This window comes from Mustela lutreola, chromosome 8 (genome assembly GCF_030435805.1).
Source record: "Mustela lutreola isolate mMusLut2 chromosome 8, mMusLut2.pri, whole genome shotgun sequence".
In the NCBI taxonomy this organism is placed as follows: Eukaryota; Metazoa; Chordata; class Mammalia; order Carnivora; family Mustelidae; genus Mustela; species Mustela lutreola.
Genome location: NC_081297.1, coordinates 29,238,252 through 29,260,177, shown reverse-complemented (window position 1 = coordinate 29,260,177; position 21,926 = coordinate 29,238,252). Strand labels below are relative to the sequence as shown.

General features: G+C 45.6%; 1 long non-coding RNA gene across 4 annotated transcripts in view; it reads left to right on the top strand.

Annotated features, from left to right (window-relative positions):
- Positions 1 to 16,394, top strand: part of LOC131838293 (uncharacterized) — a 90,788-nt gene extending 74,394 nt beyond the window's left edge. For 3 of the 4 annotated variants that reach the window (XR_009356550.1, XR_009356548.1, XR_009356547.1), the window contains 2 exons: positions 15,661 to 15,784; positions 16,229 to 16,394. This is a non-coding gene — a long non-coding RNA (uncharacterized LOC131838293). Of the gene's footprint in view, positions 1 to 13,463; positions 13,662 to 14,069; positions 14,160 to 15,660; positions 15,785 to 16,228 lie in introns of those variants that run through there. The other variant, XR_009356549.1, reaches the window with a different exon arrangement.
- Positions 16,395 to 21,926: the final 5,532 nt, after the last annotated feature.

Sequence of the window (21,926 nt, the reverse complement as noted above, 5' to 3'; positions counted from 1 at the left end):
GGTATCCTATTAATCCTTCTACTGGAATTCTCTTCCTTTGCCTTTTTTTCTATATTCTGTTTCACTCTAAAACTCATTTCTCCTTTTACATCCAGCATACATTCTAGCTCCCTTGGAAAACTATAAATTACCAAGACCTCCCCCCAAATACCCACCCACAGGGATAGTCTCATGACCCAAGACAGTTAATTAGAATATCCCAGCCCTCTTATACTTATATATGTGATTGGTTCAGGAATCACTCTGTGTCCCAAGCAGAGCCGATCAGGTTCTTCTCTTTGATTGCTCTAAGGATATTGGAAGAGAATAGCTGTCTTTCTTCTGGACTTGCTTGGCTCTGAGGGGAAGAGTGTGTGGAAACCTGGTGCCATTCTGTCTCTTCTAGTGAGATATTGAAGCAAACTGCCCCTCTTGGTTTCCTGGTTATGCTAACCAATAATGCCCTTTTTCACTTTCTTTAAAAAAATTTTTTTAAGATTTTATTTATTTATTTGAGAGAGAGAGAGAAAGAGCACAAGAGGGGAGAGGGTCAGAGGGAGAAGCAGACTCCCTGCTGAGCAAGGACTGCAGGCCTCCCCAGGTTCAATCCCAGTCATGACCTCAGTCAAAGGCAGATGCTTAACCAACTGAGCCACCCATGTGCCCTCTTTTAAAATTTTCATGATACAGCTTGAGATTTTTCACTTGCAAGCAAGAAAGTTCTAACAGATTTCCCTAGTGCCCTTTGACAAAATCTGTGGTCCTCTCATTTACGCCACTACTGCTTTATTGAGATATCGTGACATACCATACACATTGCCATTTTAAGTACAATTCTGTGGTTTTCAGTATGTGTACAGAGTTGTGCAATTATCATCACTCTCTAATTTTAGAACATTTTTATTAACCCCAAAAAGCAGTACCATATGTATTAGTGGTCACCCCCTATTACCTCCATTGACAACAAATATACTCTATGTTTCTCTGCATTTTCCTGTCCCAGACATTTCATGCAAATGAATCACTCAGTATGTGACCTTTGTGTCTGGCTTCTTTCATTTAAAATGTTTTCAAATTTCACCCATGTTGTAGCATGCATCATTGCATCATTCCTTTTGAGACCCAAATAATATTGGGGTTATCTATCAGTCAGTGGACATTTGGGTTGTTTCCACTTTTTGGCTATTACTAATGTTGCTGTGAAGATTCATGTACAAATTGTTATGCAGACATTTGTCTTCAGTTCTCTTTGGTATATAACCAGAAGTGGAACTGCTGAGTCTTACGGTAACTCCATGCTTAGTCTTTTCAAGACCTACCAAACTGTTTTCCAAAGCAGCTACACCATTTCACATTCCCACCAGCAAGGTGTGAAGGTTTCAATTATCCACATCCTCCCTGACACTTGCTATTGCCTTTTTGACCATGTCCAAATAGCTGTGAAGTGGCATTACATTACAGTTTTGCTTTGCCTTTCCCTGATGGCCTATGATGTGGAGCATCTTTTCATGTACTTATTGGCCATTTGTAAATCTGTTTTGGGAAAATGTCTGTTTTAATTCTGCACCAATTTTCAGACTGGGTTATTTGCCTTTTTATTATTGGCTCAAAATAGCTCTTCATACATGGTGGATACAAGTTTGTTATCAGGTATGATGTGCATATATGTTCTCCTGTTCTATGGGTCACTTTCTTACTTTCTTTATTCCATGAAGGACAGAAGTTTTACATTTTTTAAAAGATTTTATTTATTTATTTGACAGAGATCACAAGTAGAGAGGCAGGCAGAGAGAGAGAGGGGGAAGCAGGCTCCCCACTGAACAGAGAGAGACCACTGTGGGGCTCAATCCCAGGACCCTGAGATCATGACCTGAGCCAAAGGCAGAGGCTTTAACCCACTGAGCCACCCAGGTGCCCCAATTTTTACATGGATGAAGGCCAATTTCTTTATTTTTTCTTGTGTCACTTGTGCTTTTGTTATTATATCCAAGAAACCATTTCTTAATCTAAGATCACAGAGATTTACATTTATGTGTTCCTTCTAGAGTCCCATAGTTTTAGGTCTGTGATCCATTTTCAGTCCATTTTTGTACCCTATTGTGTTGTGTGTCTCCTTTATTTTGCACTTGTCCAGTTGCACTATAGCTTCTGGTACACATGCGTCCTAAGTATCCTAACATCAGAACATGTTAATTAATATGGACCCCCAAAAGTATTATAAACTTAAATACATTTGGGGAATTCTATACAGTAAATTCCCCTCTTGAAGTTCATAGCACATTATTTGCCCATGACAGGCTCTTGGCAGACAACAGTAAAGAATCCTGTTTGATTCCATTTAATCTCGTGCTTACAGAGGCCACAGTCTTGTGGATGCTGTGAGGTGCCTTTTCAGGAATGAAAGACTCATTGCCCCAGCTGCTGGCAGTGTCCTGGTGCATCCCTCCCACCTTGGCACCCTTTGGGGATTTGCTCAGCCAAAAAGAGCTACCATGTTCAAAGTGATGCTCCCTTCTGGGAGTGGACCATATCCAGAAACTGATTGGCATGAAGATAGAAAGACCTGGTTGTCTTGCCCCCAACTCAGGCCAGCTTTGGAGAGCTATCTCATCTTTAGAATCCTTGCAACATCCGCCAAACCTGCCCCTAAGACTGCATAGCAACTCTCCTTCTCTCTGTGTCATCTGGCTTCTGCCCCTTCCCTTCCCATGGGTTGATCTTAAGAGCATTCCCAAAGAACCCTCTTCCACCCATAACTGCATCTCAGCTTCTAGGAGAACCCAGCCTGTAACAAAAAGAACTTCCCAAACATACTGGAATATGGACTATTCATTTGTATGAAACACCTGTCTCCCAGAGAAGTGTTCACAGAACATAGATTTGGGACACATGGTTAACGGAGGCAGGACTTGCAACCAGAAGAGCTGCTGTGGTTTCCAACTTGTCTGCTGACTGGCTGGTTAGTCTGACCAAGCAACCTGTTCTGCAGGAGCATCAGTTTATCATCAATAAATGAGCCCGCTAAAATACCTCATAGGGACAAGAGCTTGCCCAGCACAGTGCCTAGGTGATCTATTGAAAAGAGCTCCCTGAATCAGGGATTCTTACCTGCTTTATGGACTACTAGATCTCAAGTGCCCAGAATTATGTCTGGCACAGAGTAAGTATTTGATAAATATTTGAATTAACTAAGTAAATAACACACAGCAATCCTCTGAAAATGTTACTAAGGTAAGTTTCCAGTCCATATATTTGGATAGGTCACAGTCATTTGTAGGAAGAGATAAGTAAAGATCACTTTCAGTACAGATTAGAGAAGATTTACTAGCTGACCTTTCCTATACTGATTGGGCAGCCATAAAAAATACTGGACTGATCATTACTGCTGAGATGTCTTGGGCAGTGCCCCCCAAACCTTTAAGTAGAGCCCCAATTTATTTTGCTGACCTTTCTGGTAATTTTTGGTGTAGGTCATAGTTTCAAGCAAATACACTAAAAAGTCACTTACATTACATATGGTATTAGATTAAAGCAAACTTCATCAAGTCTCACTAAAATAGATTTTGAAGGTTTATTAATTTAAATTGTGAAACCTCTTGAGCCTTATTGAGAAGAATCAAAGTGTCATGCCGTTTGTGCCTGTTGTAGCATGAACGGGACAAAGACACGCAACTTAATTTAGCACATTCCAAGGCTTATGTTGCTAGAAGCAATTTCCTGCTGATGGGGCCATTGGAGAGCAAGAGTGAATAAAATTCCCCAAAGCTGCACTGTTTGTGTTGGGGATTACATAAGCATGGTCATGCTGAAAGACATAGTGTCTTCCCCTCTGAAGATTTCAGCTAACACGCCGCAACACGAGCAGTGGCTCCCCTTCTGGATTCAGGAAAGGCTTTGAGACTCTTGCCTCTTGGGCATAATGTAGTGGGAGAGAAACACACTATCATAAACCCCAAAGAAGATGAACAAGGAGAGAGCAGATCGAGTAGAGAAGGAACACAGAGCATGCTGCCAGTTGCCCCTGGAGCTTGGAAGGCACTCTGAAGGTACGACCTGAACTGTGTCTTGAAGACTAAATATAATTTCTGACGGATCGGGATATGAGGGGAGGAGGGCACTCCAGGAAAGAAACAGTACAAACCTGGAAAGTGATCAAGATTGGATATAGGGTGTTAAAGGCCTAGATTATAGGCGATCAGAATGAGAACAGGTTATGGTGGGGTTTAAAGACCTAACGAACTCTTTATTACACGTAGCTGATCATGGAGTCAGACATGGTCTCTCCAGCTCTTGTGTTGTATTCCACACCCAGAGTCTTCAACCGCATTTTAAACTACTTGAGGGCAAATGTAAAATCATATAGAAAGAACTTATCTGAAATAAATTAATAAAATCATGTTTTAAAAAAGAAATAGCTTATCTGAAGGTTGGACTCTGGCATACTTGCATCTTGGGAATAATACCTTGAATGTTGAAACAAATGAAAATGAAAGAGGAAGAGAGAGGAAGAAGAGGTAGGAAGAGGAAGAGGAGGAAGAGAGAAAAGAGGCAGAACAGAAAGACCTGCAGGAAGGGTAAAACCCTATTACAAAGCATGAGTTTAGGAGTCCAGCAGCATGGATTTGAATCTTGATTTCTGACTTATTAATGATGGGACCTCCTCAGTTCTGATTTCCTTCTCTACAAAATAGACATCACAGCAGCACCTGCCCTGGAGGGGGGCCAGATGGAAAAACTCTCGAAGCACTTTGTGTGGTGACCTTGCATGGTGATGGGTCAGTCTCTGTTCCCTGCTCACAAAAGCTTCTGGGTGCCTTCGGGCACATAAGTTCATGACTTTTCTCAAAAGACAAGTTCTTATTTTGTGATTCAGAGCCTACTGACTCTACTAAAAAGTGGTTTTTCCTCCCCTTGTTTGTATGGCATATAAAGACAGAGATGTGGAGACTGTCACAGGAAGAGTCTGCAGATATCATAAATGATTGCCAAGAGACCCATCAAGGAAGGATAGAGTTAGCAGTGCAGACATGTGTCTGCAGAATATACTGGGCACACTTGGCTGTGTTTTAAAGCACTACAAAGCCATAGTTGATGTATGTAACATGGTCTCTGGGTCAGTATGAAAGACTAATAAATGTTTCATTCAATCCAAGTACCTTCCATATTCAAAGAATTATGAATGATGTAGGGATGGTACAGATTAATAAGATGCTTGTTTTAATGGCGCTCACAAGTTAGAAAGTCTGTAATAACAGCTTGGAAATTTCCCATCCAAAAAGTTAAGATGAGCAAAAAATTTTAGACATCTGAAAAAAGAAGTGCTGGTGGAGGGGTGGTGTAGACAGCATATTTCCTGGCAGTGTTTGATAACAAGATTATAGAGTATGCTGTGCTAAGTGCAGAGCAGGTGCACACACGTTGCCTGCCAATTGAATTGGTTTTGCTCTGCTTTGCTTTTGCAGAACGAAATAGATAAAACTCACCACTCTTTCTCTGTTGGTAACTCATCTTCATCCCAAAGAACTGTTCCTCCTCCCCCATTCCCAGCTCTGTCGCTGGACACTGCCATCTTGCATCTTCAGGCTAGACATCTGGAGCCACCTTCCAGTCTCCTCTTCACCTCACCCACTGAATCCAGGGTTTTGGTGGTCTGCAAACTCCTTCTCTAACACTATGGACATTTGTCCCCTTCTCTTCCTGCCTACTTCTACTGCATCAGGGAGTTCTTTTCACCCTAATGATTGCAGTGACCTTCCAGACAGTAGTTGTGCCCCCATTTCCCTCCAAACCCAGCCCATCCTACGCCGGAGTCCAGGATGTCCACTCAGGTCATCCTGCCTAAAGGACAGACCTTGGAAACAATGTCACGTGATCATAGCCCATACAGGAACATCTTTCTGTTCCATCTGCATTCTCCTACAATTCCTTGAGGGCAGGGACCATATCTGCTTATTTACCACTGGATCCCCAATGTCCGGCACTATTCCTGGTGCATAGTAGGCACTTAATAAATAATTTATGAAAGAATGAATGAGTGTTGAATGAAGAGCCACTTGGTCAGTGATCTATTACTGTAAGGCTTTTAGTTAGTCCTTTATTGTTGGAGATTTAAGTGTTCTTTTTTTCTCCTTTGAACAGTGCCATGGTGAACAGCCTTTATCCGTTAAGGATTGTATTCAGCTAAAAACCTGGTCACAGTAGCTTAAACATACAGGCTTTATTCTCTTCTGTAAAGGAGCGGAGACGTGGCCAGTTCCGTGAAGTCATTGGGGATGGTCTTCTTCCACTCTCTGTGTGCATCTTCCATCCACAGAGTTATGAGTTGCTGGAGCACAAACTTTTCCAGCAAAATTTTCACACAGGAAGCAGAAGCCCTAAATTGATTACGTTTTACTCAAAAAGATCGGGTGTTATTCAACAATAGCCAAATGCAAGGGTTAGCGAAACTTTTCAAGTAGTTCGTTAGTTCTGTCTTTCCAAAGTAAGTTAAAAACAAAAACAAAAACAAAAAACTATCTATCTATCTGTCTGTCATCTATCTATCTATCTTTTGGGCATAGCAAATTTTACCACTCTATAGTAACTACTGTTGCAGTATCACCAAGATGTAAACTCCACATATAGCCAGTCTGCAGCATGGAAAAGACGGGAGACCACTTGCCTTGCTTTCAGCAGTCCAGTGGGTGTGTTCATGGTGTCTGTGGAATTGACATCGTTCTACGGGAAGGAACATCTCGTTTATGTCCTGAAGGATGAAGCAGGACCATTTTGTTGTCAGTGTCTCAGATGCCCTTTGATCCCCACGTGGAATCGCTTCTGTCCTGCTGACCTCCTCCAAGTTTCCACAAGGTGTCTGTTCAGTGGACTAGTGGGTTCCGTTCTTCCGAGGTGTTCCAAGGCACTCCAGGCCAGAGCAACCCAAGCTCAGGGAACATCATTCACTCTTCTTGGAGGAAATTCTCCCTGTGCTGGGCTGTGCAGTTGTGAAGCCTCTAGCCAGTGAGAGTCAGGGTCCACTGGAAAAGCTAATTGTAGCTAATTCCTGGCCAGTAGAGGATAATTTTTTTCTCTGTGGTTTTTGGTTTTGTCTTTGTTTCTTTAATAATGAAGATCTGGTCGCAGTGAAGAAATGCTTCAGGGGGAAGCTGTTTCTGTCATCCTCTCACATCACCCAATAAGAAAGAAAAAGAACTGCAGGGGGAATGGAAGATTTAGGAAGACATTTACTTTTTCAAAAGTTTCTAAAGCAGACTACAAATCAGTCTAACTGATTCCAGTTGTGGGGTGATGTGAGTCTAGGCTTGGATATTCTCCGCCAAGCAGACAGGGCAAACTTTTAGCCAAGTCTCCATATGGTTGGTGTTCAATCCATAGCTTTTGATGGATTGTTTGAGTTCTTTTGTGCCAGATCAAGCAGTTTCCAAAGTGCAAAAAATAATTATGGCTTTTTCCCCCCCTGTGTTAAAGAGTACATTGTGTGCGATATTCCATAGGTTCCTGGGACTTGCCTGAATATCTTCCAGTGTAATCAAATCATCAGTTGGTTTGTGCTTAGAGAATGTAGTAGGAAAGCAAAAAATGTAATTTCTTTGATTGGATTCTCAGGCACTAATTACTCACCCAGAATCCCATGGGTTCTTCTGTTTCCTTGATACCTATGACCCTCTATCCAGAAAGGAGGCCCTTACCCTCACAAATGAACACCTATCTCTTTAAGTCAGTGCTTTTTAAAAGAAACCATATAAGCAGAAATGGAAGGTATTGAAAGTATACTGAGTGACTGGAAGAATTGGGAAGTCTGAGAACCAGGCTCTGAGACTTCATTGCTACAAGAAATGCACTTTGTTGTTGACTAGCCTGGGGAGAGAACTGCCATGTCTCTTGCTGGTCTGGAGCCTTCACCTTGCTCTACCCCGCCAGCTGGTCTGCCCCTGGAATCTTGCTCAGCTACCCTCACCTCCAGTGGGAGTAGTTGCCTGGGGCCCTATCTTTGCAGAACCAGTTCTCTCTACAAGGACTAGTATGGAGTGTCTGAAGGGCGAAACCAAGGTCATATACCCACACTCTTCATGAACACATGAGGATATGCTATTTGTTATCAGGTTCCTACTACTCAGAGTCTGGTCCACAAAGGATAACATAAATCAGGCATTGGCTGCCTCGCCTGAAGACTCAAGGCTGGGGATTCTCCTCACACAGGAGGGGCTCAGATGCAAAGCTGGCCAAGAAGAATCACGAATGTCCACACTGCTTAACCAGATGCCATAACAGTGTTTTTGTGCCCATGTTCTTCTTTGGTCGATTAACTCCCATAGGAAGCAGTAAAGTGTGCCCAGGGAGAGGAGGCTGTGAAGCAGCTGGAAATAGGAAGGGAACATTGTGATGGAGGCTGGGGAAGAAAAGAGGATGATATAATTTCCCCATAGCACTTGGCCAATTTACTTTCCAATCCAAGCACGGACGGTACGCCAGCATCCACTGTGTGACTAGCATGGCAGAAGATGGACCCTCATTTTGTGCAGATGTTGATACCCAGGTTGAGAGGAATAAGACCATCTCTCAGATCAGTTGGAGGAAGATAGAGGACTGTGCCTCCAGCACGGATGCCAACCTCTGGTGCATCTTGTTAGACGTGCAGATTTGGGGTGGGGGCTAGGATTCTGAGAAGCGCCCAGGTGGTCCTGAGGCTAGAATCTCTAGAAGAGCAGGGTACAGGAGCGTACATGTCGTTCATGCCAAGTGGGAGAGAGCACTGAGGTAGATCATAGTGTCATGGAGATTCTCTGAGGGGAAATCCCTGAGATTCAGGCACTGAGAGTGGATAGACTTAACTAAGCCCTGACACGGGGGCCAGAGTTGATTAGGCAGAGAGTAGAGGAATGCCTGCGTAGGGCCCCCTTGCGGGTTATACCAAGGGTGACCAGCTGTCCCACTTTGCCTGGGACTGTTCTGGCTGTAGCATAGAAGGTCTTGTGACCTGGGAGCAAGTGTCCTACTTCTGTGATGTTTGCCCAGTAACACCCGGCCAGAGGCCGACCATAACTGTGTGCTGTTTGCTCAACAGATTGGCCAAGTTCACACTTTACAAAGGTTAAAGTCACAGGGAGTCCATTTCATTTCTGGTCTTAGTAATGGCTTGGAAAGGAAGCAGCAAAGCTTTAGATAAGGCAGTCCTGTTTTTCTTAATACTGTTGTGATATCAGTCTTCACATCACAGCGTTACAGTGATATTTTTTAAGTAGGGCCTTTCTTTCATTACTCAGAAAATTCTAAATTTCTGCATATATAATTCTAAACTTCTGTGTATATAATTCTAAATTTCTCTGCATATATCCCAACACGGTATATGAAATGTCAGAAGCACAGAGGGAGCTGTGGAACGACATCGCTTCATTTCAGCAGGTCAGGTGGACCGTGTCATTGAAAAATTTCTATGTCAACCACAGCCATAGACATGCTGTCCAGTCCCCTGGGTCAGAGTCGCTTGCCCTCACCCAGGCAATAACCATCCTTACAGCTGGTGTTTTTCTTTTCTTTTTTTTTTTTAAGATTTTATTTATTTGTCAGAGAGAGAGAGGGAGCGAGAGTGAGCACAGGCAGACAGAGTGGCAGGCAGAGATAGAGGGAGAAGCAGGCTCCCTGCTGAGCAAGGAGCCCGATGTGGGACTCGATCCCAGGACGCTGGGATCATGACCTGAGCTGAAGGCAGCTGCTCAACCAACTGAGCCACCCAGGCGTCCCAGCTGGTGTTTTTCTTAAAGAAAGTGTTTGTTTGCTTTGATCTGCTTCCTCCTTAGCCACAAGCATGGTGGCAGTTCCTAGAGAAGTGCCCCGTTTTTGGTCTCACCTGCTGAGCCAGAGAGATGCTCATGAATTATGACATCTCGGTTTTCTGCCTGGGGAACCCGAACAAAGTCCAATCAGGAGCAGCTGCTGCTTTTCACGGAGCAAATCCTCCAGCCAGCTGATGATGTGTGCAACCCATGCATAGCTTGCGGGAGGCAGCAGGCCACCTGAACAAATACAGCCAGGTGCTAGTCCTGCCAAGCCTTCTGCTCCTGCCCTGCAGAGCTTTAACCCTTCCTGCTGGCTCCCGGAAGCTGCTCTGGTTGGGGTGCTGAAAACCTCAGTTTTGAGAGGACAGACCAATCTCTTGTTTCCCCTCCCCTCTTCTCTCCCTCCTTCCCTCTCTCCCTTCTCTTCGCCCTCTTCTTACCCTCTCCTCTTCATCTCCTCTCTCCTCCAAGCCCTTCCCACCCCTTTCCTTCCTCCCCTTGTCTTTTTCCTTTCTCTACCTCTCACTCCATATACACCCCTCTCTTTACTTTTTCCTCCAGGGCTTTAACCGGTTATTATCTTTTGCAAACTTGCCCCCAGGAACTGAGTAGCCTGTTCCCTTCTCTGCATTTCCTTTGCTCTGAAGCAAGGCTGCCCCAAGTCTGGCCTGCAACTTGAGAGGGCTCTGCAACCGGAGCAAGGGCAGGAAATCACTGTGTTTCCCACAGGATCTGATTGTAACACTAATCCCACAGTTAATTGGAGTTCCCTCACTGGGCTTAACTCCCCTCCTCTCTACTTTGGGAAGTCACTCAAAATAGTTTTTGCGTATTTTAAGAAGATGGTGGGCAAAATTAGGGAATAAGCTGGTGGGTAAAGGAAGTATACAAATGGACATTTTTTGGCGGGGAGACATTGTGCTCTGGGGAGCTGACCGTTACAGAGTTTGGTGCATGTGAAACTCAGCACTGCAAGGGTTAACACTTCAACTCTGTTCAGGGCCCAACCCTGACCTGGATTCCTCCTCATATTGGACCCTGGGCTCTGATGCTTTCTCAGCAGAGCCTGCTGGGACCAGTGTGTGCAGAGACCTCCCCAGCCAGGGCCAGCCATGCCCTGTGTCCGGGGCCTGCCAGTGGCTGGAGGGACTGGGGGCTGATGAAGGGGCTCAGTGTGGACATGAGCAGTGTGTCTGAGACAGGCTAGCTCCAGGTGGTTTTCTTCCCATGTGGAAACTCCAAGGTTCTACTGAGATTTGTAAATGATGTACTTAAAAGAGTCAGCTTTCTGTCTGATTTTGGAGAAGATGTTGTCCCCTTCTCCCTGGGGCCGATTTGACCTTTGTGACTAAGCAGCCTTGGGTCCCTAACCTTCTTGAAAGAGAAGTTACTTTGCCTTCCACCAAAAGCTTGCAGTGTGTGGTGCTGTTGACTGAGAAGGGCCCTGGGGAAGTGGGGTGCTCGGCCTTTGGGGGAGTCTCATGCTGGGAGAGGGGGCAGCAGGCTCTGGTTTGGAAATCTATGGGTGAGCGTTTAAAATCTGGCAGCCGTCTTGACATTTTGCCGGGGACACTCTGCCAAAGCCATCCCCACACGGTCCTGATGCCACAAGCAGACGAGAAGGATATGGGGAGCAGCGCAGGCTTGGAGAAGCACAGGCCTGTGAGGCAGGACAGTGCAGGGCTCCTGTCCTGATCCTAACTGGCTATACAGTCTAGACCAGTGTAGGCACCTTTCCTTGCCTCGCATTGTTTCCTCTGTGCTGGAGGATAATGTCTCTTTCTTGAGGGCGGTTGCGATGATTGAGGGTCTCCTCAATTCCTGACATGGGCTAGTTATGCATTTGTGGGTTACGTGCTCAATAATTGCTGTCTTGTGTAGAAAACAAAGAGAGGGAGCACCAGGAAGCAGGAAGGGGAGGAAAAGTGGCTCAAATGGCAACAGAAGACATGCAGGAGTTAGGCCTTGGCCTCTGGTAAAATGTCTGTTGTGTGAGGGACCCACAGCAGAAGACAGGTCCTTTTGGAGCATGTGGGGCATAAGCAGAGCTGCTTCTGGAAGTGGCTGCGGTGCTGCTGGTGGCAGTAAGAATCAGGTGGCCTGATTTGTAGAAAGGTCTCAAAGCCTGATGCCAACTACACCCTGGACACGGGGTTTGTAGCCGAGCTTCTCTTTTCGTCCTCCAAGGCAAATTTTGCTCAGTTTGGAACTTGGAGCTGATGGTTGGGAATGACAGGGTTCTTGAAACATTTTTCTTTCCCCGCACGGAGGGTTCATTCCCACCTCCACCACACGATCCCCTGGAAGAGTCTGGCCCTCTTGGAATTTCTCATCACAATTTCAACCATCTCAGCTGCCACTTGCAAGCACCACTATTTTTGCTCACGAGGGTCCAAACGCCTGGGGTCCTCTCACTTGGAGTCATACCCCCTGCTGGGTACAGACCTATGACCAGCTGAGTCAGGGTCAGGGGAGAGTGGAAGACTGGAACCTGCCCTCTCACAGCCCGCATCCACTCCTGCTCTTGTGCCAAGGTGGCCTCGTGGCTTTGAGGTGGCTTGGACAGGAGAGATTTTGCCTTTGCTGTTTATGGCCCATTTATAAAACCACTCTACTCTCTTCCTCTTTCTCTCTCTCAGTGTTGCATTTTTCAACTGATTTTAATCAGTAATGGTGAGTTTTAAGTCTATACATTTATTTTCTCGTGATTTCCCCTATGGGTCCATGCTAGTAGCTTGGAGAAGACAAGTTCTTAGTAGAGCCCTGTCTCTAGGCCTTGTGCCTCGTGAGAGCCTCACCGGGAAGTGAGGTGAAGGGGGAGTGTGTGGGCGCAGCCACGTGTTCGTGGTCTTTCCTTCCCCTTTCCCTTCGGAAATGTTCTAATTTTGTTCCTCCTTAGAAGGAACACAGAGGAGGGTGTGGCAGACACACACGGACACACCCTACGTGTCTACTCTTGAAAATTTCAAACGCAGTGCTGCTATTTTTAAAAGGTACGTGGAGCTGCGCTCTGGTTGAACAATGCAGAGAGCTATTTGTGCCGATTCCCAGCTTAACACCTGCCTGCCTGGAATGCCAGTGTTTCCAACTTCAGTGAGAAAAGTAGGGGCCTAACCATAAGGACTTGTCTGAGGGCTGGGGGTGGTGGGGCATCCCTGCCGCAGTGAGAATTGTATAAGCTCCCAGTTAGAGAAGTCTTCTCCTGGCAAATGGGAGGCTATGGGAGAGCAGTTGGCCCTGTATTAGGTTCCTGATGATAATTAAGGAAAAGAAACAGGATGCAATCCATAGATTGGAGATCCTGTGGGGTCATGATAAAACTGAACAGCATTTTGTCCCATTTCCTGCTTTTCATTCCCAGCCCAGGTCTGTCTTACTAAAAAGTGAGGGTGTCTTAGAATAGAATGCCTCCCCCTGCTCCCTCTCTCTCTCTCTCTCTCTCTCTCTCTCTCTGGCCTCCTCTCTCTCCCCACAGTGCCCCCGCATCTCAATGTGTATCTGTATCCCCATCATCAAAACATAGGCTATTCTAACAGTTTCTAGGGTGTTCTTAATGAAATACCACAAACTAGAGGCAGAACAACAGAAATTCATTTTCTCCACTTCTTCAAGCTAGAAGTTCAAGATCAAAGTGTTGACAGGTTTGGCCTCTCCTGAGGCCTCTTTCCTTGGCTTATGGATGGTCACCTTGTCATTGTGACCTCACGTGTCCTCATTGTGCAGTTGCCTCCCTGCTATCCTGTCCTCTTCTTATGGGGACACCAGTCATATCAGATTAAGAGCCCACCTTTCTGACCTCATTTAGCCTTAATACTTTCTTAAAGATGCTAATCCTTATGTAGTTGCATTGAGAGGTTAGGACTTCATCATATGAATTTCGGGGGAACACCGTCTGTTCTGTAACAGGTATAAAGTAGCAAGCTCTAGAAGGTACACTTGAATCGGAGCACAGGTGTTGCTGACAGTGACACTATATAGCCCACAATTCACACTCATCCCCGTGACTGTGGGTATATATACATGGAGGCCACAGCATGTCCAGACAGAGCCATGCAAGACCTTGGACATGGCCTATAGAGTTACATAGGGCTCAGTTGTTGGATGGGGGGAACATAAAGTTGGAGCTCCAGTGGCTCCAGCATTGGGTGGGACCCAGAAACAGCACCTTTGTCATCTTCACCCAGAACCCTGGATGGCAATGAGATAGGGGAGAAATACCAATGAGGAGACATTCCTGGAGCTAGACAGAATAGAAGAATCAGATCCACACCATTCCAACCTTTGACCTCTCCCCTCCTCCACCTCCTTCCAAAGACTTGGTTTGTCGTAAACAGATGACCAAACCCCTGAGAGAGGAGACACCAACTGACCAGCCTCAGGACTGGACCCCATTAACAAGTAAAGGTGAGGGGTGCCTGCGTGGTTCAGTGGGTTAAAGCCTCTGCCTTCAGCTCAGGTCATGATCCCAGGGTCCTGGGATCAAGCCCTGCATTGGGCTCAGCAGGGAGCCTGCTTCCCCTCCTCTCTCTCTGTCTGCCTCTCTGCCTGCTTGTAATCTCTGTCTGTCAAATAAATAAATAAAATCTTAAAAAACAAACAAAAAAACCCACAAGTAAAGGTGAGCACCCTGCCCCTGAGGGAATACAGCTCTATGGGCTGCCTAGAAATTGCCATGGCAAGACTCTGAGGAGGGTAGGTCCTAGTGTCCTTCTAGTGCAATAGGCCTCAGGGTCCCTCATGGGAAATGCCCAAAAAAGCCAATGAGGAACAATGAGGTACCCTTACCAGAGTGGGTTCCTCTACCAGGACTCACCCTGCAGGGTTGCTGACCTTTGGGGAAGGAATCAAATGGAAAGAAAGAGAATCCTGCCCTCCCTGCCACTTGTTGAGTAGGGATCTCACAAGGCGACCATTGGGCCTAAACAGATGGCTGCCCTTCTGCAACTGCTAAGGACAAGCAGGGGCTTGTTTCCATTTGTGTAAGTGCTACTGGGCAGTGATTTTTCTTGTCATTGCATGATCTCTTCAAGGGGAAAATGGTGAAATACTGCAAAACACTGAGATCACTGTCTTAGAGTCGTAAGTACCACCCTAGTTTTTTAAGTGTCAGGATGCTGCTGATGGTTGTATTCTCTACTCCTTGTTTTCTCCCAGGTTCCGCCTCTTTAATTTCCAAAGATCAAATCCTAATGGAGCTCCCCCTGTTGCTCAGAATAAATGCCAGAATCTTCATAATGGGTACACAGTACGGGGTCCCTGGTGGCTCTGTGACTACATCTTTTGTTACCCTCTGGTCCTCCCTGCTCTAGACCCTCCGTCTCCCTCCTGTCCCCAAATGTCGGGTGTGTATCTGTCTCATGGCCTTGGCTCTTGTGTCCTTTACTAGGAATGCCCTTCTCCCACATATCTGCAAGGCTCCCTCCTGCACTTCCTCAGGTCACACTGACATGTCCCCTCCAAGGTGAGGCCTCCCCAGCCACCTGTCTGAAATTGCACATCTACTTCTCTATTCCCAATCTCCTCGCCCTGCTTTATTTCCCTCTGCAGCACTTCACACAATCTAACATTTACATATTTTACTTAATTATTGGGCCTCACCCCCCATTAGAATATAAACTCCATGCCTGATTAGTTCGTTGCAACATCTCCACTGCCTTGAATAGTACCAAGTGGATGCACAACATTGAATAAATGTCTCCCTTTAAGTAAAAGCCCCTTTTCTGTCTGGGCTTGACACTGAGTACAGTGTGCAGTTGAGATGACTTTGGGAGCTCCCTGCCTCCCAGGTGGACAACAACTTAAAGACTCCCAGTGATGATACCTGTATAGACATTGCAAAATCAAGGTATATAAGAAATATAGCATTTCCCATGTGTCTACATCTCAACTAGGTTTCTGTTTCCAGGTTATATCCTGGATGATAGAAACTCACCCTTTCTTTTCCCTAAAGTTGTGGCTTACATCAAGTTCCAGGGAGCGTATCTTACACCAAAGGACCCAATGGGTGCCCCAAACTGTTCTCGGCTCATGTAAGTACCTCCTGAAATCTACAGCATAGGCCTTTGTCCTTGATCTGTGCATGTGGCCACAGGGAGATCCTTGTTCCCGTCCACATGCCCCCTGAGTTTTAGTGGTTCTCTTCCTTCCATAGCACTCAAGGGCACAGATGCAGTGTTGCTGCCCGTGCTCCATGCTCGGGTTTGGACAGCTCTAAGAACATGACAGAGCCCCCAGTCCTGACTGGCTACACCACCAGCTCTGTTTGTAAGGGCTCTGCCTAAGAAGCAGGGGGGCAGAACACTACCCAGCATTTTGAGAAGTGCCAGAGCCTAAGAATCTCACAAGGTCTCCTCTATCACTCTATAAAAAGAGAGTTTCCTCAGACTGGTAGCCAAAGGAGAAGTCAGAGCGGTCTGAAGCAGGAAGCCAGGGCCAGGGAGCTTGAGAGAGACCCCTCCATCCTTGCTCTGCAGGGCCCTGGATTCTGCCAGTGACCTGAATGAGCTCCAAGATGGATCATTCCCAGTGTCCCCAAGGAAGAGGCCAGCCCGGCCAGCATGTTGATTTCAGCTTGGTGGGAGACCTCCAGCAGAGGACCCAATTGAACCCCCCCATTCTTCTGTTCTGTAGAACTGTGAGCAAATAAATGGGTGTGGTTTTAAGGTACTAGGTCTGTGGTGATTTGTTATGGAGCAACAGGAAATTAATATGGGGATACAAGTCAAGGTGCCTGACACCAAGGAGGCACCACTTAGTAAATTCAATGCCATTTCCTCTTCCTTTTGGTTCCTAAATGTGTTATAGATAAGCCGTGGCAGAAATGATGTTCCCCAAACACTTTCTACATTTCTCAGACTTTCTTGCCAGTATGTGGAAGCCAGAGCACTCCTTTTGGCCAAGGAACCATAAGTGGAAGTGATATGTGCCATTTCTGAGCTGAGGCAGTTAAAAACCAGGGCTCCAGTGTTCCTGTTGCTGGAGAGCTGGTGTTCCCGACGGTGCCACTGCAAGAGCCAGTGCGGCTAGCCAAGTGCCCTGTCAGCCTGCACGACTCATGGCATAATCTAGGCTTCACCTAAGTAACCTGCACACTCTCCCCCGAAGAACACAGCTCTCAGAGCTTGCAAAACAAATGAAGGAGGGAGAATTCATTTTGTAAGTTCCTGGCAGCGTCCCTAGCACGTTCAGTTTTCCCCTACAGGACACTAGTAGGAGTGGTCAGAGAAAAGTGTTCAGAGGCACTGCTAGGGGAAAATCAAACTGGAGATAAACCCATTGCATTTTTGCAAGTCATTGAGGAAATGTTAGCTTTAGAAAATGTATCTATAGATGTTTTTCTACAACCCTGAACCTTTTCTAAAGGGTCGGGCTTGTTTCTAAAAACACTCTGGCCAGTCATCAGTGTTTGACAGCCAGATCTCTGGCCTTGGTGTCCACCACCCTGCATTACCACGTGCTATTTACATTCTCCCCCCAAGTGTTTCTTTGGCCATCCTCTCTCCACTCCTCTCCCCTGCCACTTGGAGTGCCACTGAGACAGTGACCTTCTAGGAGGTCAACCAGGTCAAGTTGATACCCTGCTTGAAAACTCTGGCAAAAGGCCAAACTCCCATCCACAACACACAAGGATTTGTGTGCAATCATGCCATGCCCCCATCCCCCACCTCCTCTCAGACCACAGCTCTCTCTGGTTGCCATCCTGGAGCCACACTGGTCTTTTTTTCCATTTGCCCCATTCACCTAGGACGTGTGTGCTGTTCCCTCTGCCTGGCCTCCTTGGGCCTCACCGTTCACATGGTGGTTCTGACTCCTCTTGTAGACATTGGAATGGTGTTGCGTGGTCTTCCCTCCCCATTCCATCTTGGTGCCCTGTCATGCCCCGCATTCTCTATCTTAACCCTTAATCTGTTTTCTTGAAATTGGGAAAATTTCTAGTTACTTAATTTGTTTACTAGTTTGCTCTTCCCCAGTGAGAATGTAAACTCTATGAGTAGTCTGAAGGATTGGAGGTTTTACTCTATTAACAAGCCAACAAATTAGCCTGCCACTGGTTAGTGAATGCTGGCAGAAGGCAAGAGGCTCCTGGTCCGAGACAAAGGTCTTTACAGCACAGGAGCAATGTGAGCTCTCTGCTTAAGCAGCAATTCCCTTGGCTTCTCAAGTCCCCATGGAAACGTCCAGTGGATGCTGCCCATGCAGCAGGTTGGTGTCACAGCTGAGGAACCCCATGCTTAGAGAACCCCCATCTTTTATAATGGGAAGCAAGCCAACCTGCCTGACTGGCTTTGGATGGAGTCATCTTTTCTATACTATATGGTAAGCAAACTTGTCTTTTTCTCTTGACAGAGATACTGTCTTTGCCTTTCAGGCTATTTGCTGTATATGCATCCTTGAAAAGACAGTGCCTCTGCTGGCAAGAGGGGCAGAAACCTGAGACCCTATGGAGACCTGTCTTCCCTGCAGAAGACAGATCTCATCAAATCAGGCCGCATTCTCAGCTGTAAGCCCCAGAAACAAAATCACGGGGTGCTGCATGGGCCATGCAGAATCAGTGCCTCTTCTGGAAATGCACAGGCATCATATAGGCTAGCAGTGGCTCCATGAAAAGACATCTTTTCTACTGCTTTCCTTTATCTTGGAATTCCACTTGAATTTGTCTTGGCTTGATTTTGGCAGAAAAATGAGATAAAATACTACTTAAACTTAAAATAGACATGATAGGACAGATTTATCTCTGGGAGATCCTTTGAGTATTATGATAGAAAAATTGTAATTTTAAAGACAACTTTTGTTTAAGAAACTCCAAGTTTAAAGCAAATACTGAATAAGGAGGGAGGGAGAGAGTTCACAAAAGGAAAAAACTGGGGGAGCAGAAGGGTAGTTATAAGAAGGAGTGGTGTTGATCTCTGCTCTCTGAACAGTTAAGACTTAGGGTATCTTCTTGGGCAGGTCATCAGGTAGGAGACCAAAGTCTGCAAAAACTTCACCCAATCCTCCATGTCCTGTGCCCAGTCAATTAGGAAACTTTGTCAAGGGTTCCCCCTGTATCTCTTTTTCTTTTCTTTCTTTCTTTTTTTTTTTTTTTAAGAGAGGGGGGAAAGCACACATACAAACAGTGGAGGGCAGGGAGAAGAGGGTAGGGAAAGAATCCTGAGTAGGCTCCATACCCAGCACAGTGTCTTGATCCCACGACTGTGAGATCAGGACCTGAGCAAAAATCAAGAGTCAGATGCTTAACAGACTGAGCCACCCAAGAGCCCCCACCTCCTAAGTATTTCTTAAATCTGTCTGCTTGTACTTAGCACCTTGGCCACTTCCTCGCTCAGACCCCCACTCCCTCCCTCTAGGATGATTTCATCAGCCTTCTGGCAGATCTCCCTGTCTCAATCCACTGTCCACATCTCAGCCTTGGAGGTCTTTCTGGAGTTCAATTCTGATCATGTCACTCCCCTTTTAAAACTTTTCAATGACTTCCTATTTATCTCAGGATAAAGTTCTAAATGAAAATGGCTTATGAGGCCCTCCCTCTTCCTATGTTGTCTACTTCTCCTCCCTCATTTGACTGACTCCCCCTCTTTCTCTTAGTTTCAGCCACAATCGTAGTGATTACCTGTGCAAGAATTCCTTCTCAGCCACTCCTAGTGCAATTTACATGTTGCTCAGAATCTCAAGAAAAACCAGTTGAGAAATCAGGCAGTCATAATCTTATAAGAATTAAAGCTTAACAATCAACATAAGGATATAACTAGTTTGAGGGAGTTGAAAGCCAGAATAATGAAGTTGAAAGCAAGAGCTGGAAATACTATGTAGAATCAAGTTAGGATCAGTATCTCTGGGAACCTGGATAGGAGCAAGTAGGAGAAAAATGGTGGCGTCTAATCAGCCAGGGAAAAGCATGTTCATGGGTCTCTCTTCTGCCTGTTGATGAATTCTTGTGAAAATAAGAAATTAATCACTTTATATGCTTGGTATACTTAATACAAATCTTACAAGTAGTGTTCTAAGAAAGAACAAATTGTGGAGTTGGTCAGCAGGTAAGAACTATGGATGTCCCTGATATAACTACCAATCATTCCTGTCTCAAGTTAGCGTCTATTCTTCCACGAAGTCACCCTTGACCTGTAAATCTGGTTTAGGACTCACACACTGTGACAGATTGTTATGTTGGTGGCTCCCAAAAGAACCACATCTCCTGGTTTTCATAACCTATGTGGTTCTCTCCCATGTTGACTGTGGGTTTGGACATGTGACTTGCTTTGGCCATTGAAACCCTAGTCAAAATGATATACACAAATGATTGCTATGACTTGCACACTGGGGCTTATTCTCTTGGAACATTCTCCCTTGGAAGCCAGACACCACACTGTCAAGAAGCCCAAGCTAAGCTACTACATGACCCTGGATAGGCCATCTTGGACCTTCCAGCCCCCACCAAGCTCCCAGTTGAAAGCAGCTGCTTCCAGCCAAGCCCAGTCTACCCACCAAATCGTGAGAAAGAAAAATCTTTGGTTTTTCTTCAGCCATTGAGTTTTAGGATGTTTTTTATACAGGAGTAGATAACCAAAACACACTGCTTTGTGAATTACCTGTTACTTCTCTCTCTGCTAATAAACTAAAGTTCTAGAAAGACCGGTTCATAGTCTGCTTTGTTTTCTAAGTAGGGGCTAAGTAAAGGCTTTTTGAATAACTTCTCAAGTTCCTCAGGTTAGGTCAGACTCAGCAGCATCACTGACCACCTGTGACCAGCTGGCATTAGGCAGAGTGATTAATTAAGTATTTTGATTCTATTTGAATAGAGGTCATTAAGGAAAGGAAGGTAGCACTCCATGGATTTCTGTACCTTCTGCTGAAACAAAGACACTGCATCGAGTAAAAAGGAATTGTGACTTCAAAAGCTGCTACCTCTTTGAGCTTTCTTGTTGTTCTTTGGAAGCCAGTTTAGCTTGAACCCCCAGCTGACCACTTCTTAGAACTTTGCTTGGAAAACACTGCTACTTCCAGACACCCGGAAGGTCGCAGGAGAGGGGAATGGGAGGGTGAGGAAAAGGGGGGGGGAAAGGTTTGGACTGAGCCCATGCTAAAATTTTTCATCAAGTCAGTCCCTGACTCAGCACCCCAGCATGAGGTGATCACTGCTTCTTCTGAACCCCGGGAAGGTTTTTATCCCCACCCTCTGGCAATTAATCACTCACCACCCCCTGGCATCTTTTGTGTTTTCTGCATTCAGTCCTGCCATTTAATTTTCCACACATTTATGTCTGCCTCTTTATTGAGCTCCTGCAGAGCCTCGCACATTGTAAGCACACAATAAATAGCTCCTGTGGAATGCTTTTGCTGCAAGCAACCCTATCAAAAAGTGGACGGGAAAGACTTAGAACAGCCTAAGGTAGGAGCTCAAAGACAGGGCTGGAGCGCACCAGTGTTCAGAGAGGACGAGAGTTGGCCTGACGGTGTCAACTGCTTGCCTTAATTTCTGTTTCCCTGCCTCAGTGGTTCCCTGGCATTAGGAGACTTAGCCTGCTTCGTAGCTTGGTCTTTGGGGGAAAAGCCAACCCCAAACTGAGGCTTTCTTAATCTTTAAGATGAGGGATGGATGATGTACAAGTCTCTGTCACTTTCTGCCTTTCTGCAGCTTTGTATTTCTTTTTCTGTCATTTGTGGAGTCTGAATCATTTGCTCTGCCTTCACCAAGGCTGCAAAAGAAACTTCAGCTTGAAGGATTTTGGTCAAATATAGTCTGTCCTGCCGACAGAGATACAAACTAGGACAAGAAGGTCCTGAAGCAGCCTGAGGAGTCTCTTCAAAAGGAGGTATCCCTTCTGAAGGAGGTTTTTTAAAGTGGAGATAACTTGTTTGCTGGCTGGCATGATTTCTGTATGCGTACAGCTTCTAGACACCTCTCTGATAATGCCATGTGTCTCAGAAATAGATCTGGGCCACGTTACACAGAAAAGCAGCATTAGAAATAAGCTGTGCTACCTGCATCCCTCAAACCCCGCCAATACTTCTTCAATATACAGCCTTTCTTTCTTGAAAAATGACGAAAATATCCGTGATTCTAAAGTAAAGTCAGGAAATAAACCTGCCTGTGGCTGCTCTGGCCTCACCCCACCCCTTTCAAAGTCCTGCACTTTAATGGTATTTTCTAGAAGCCAAGAGGGCACCAAGGCT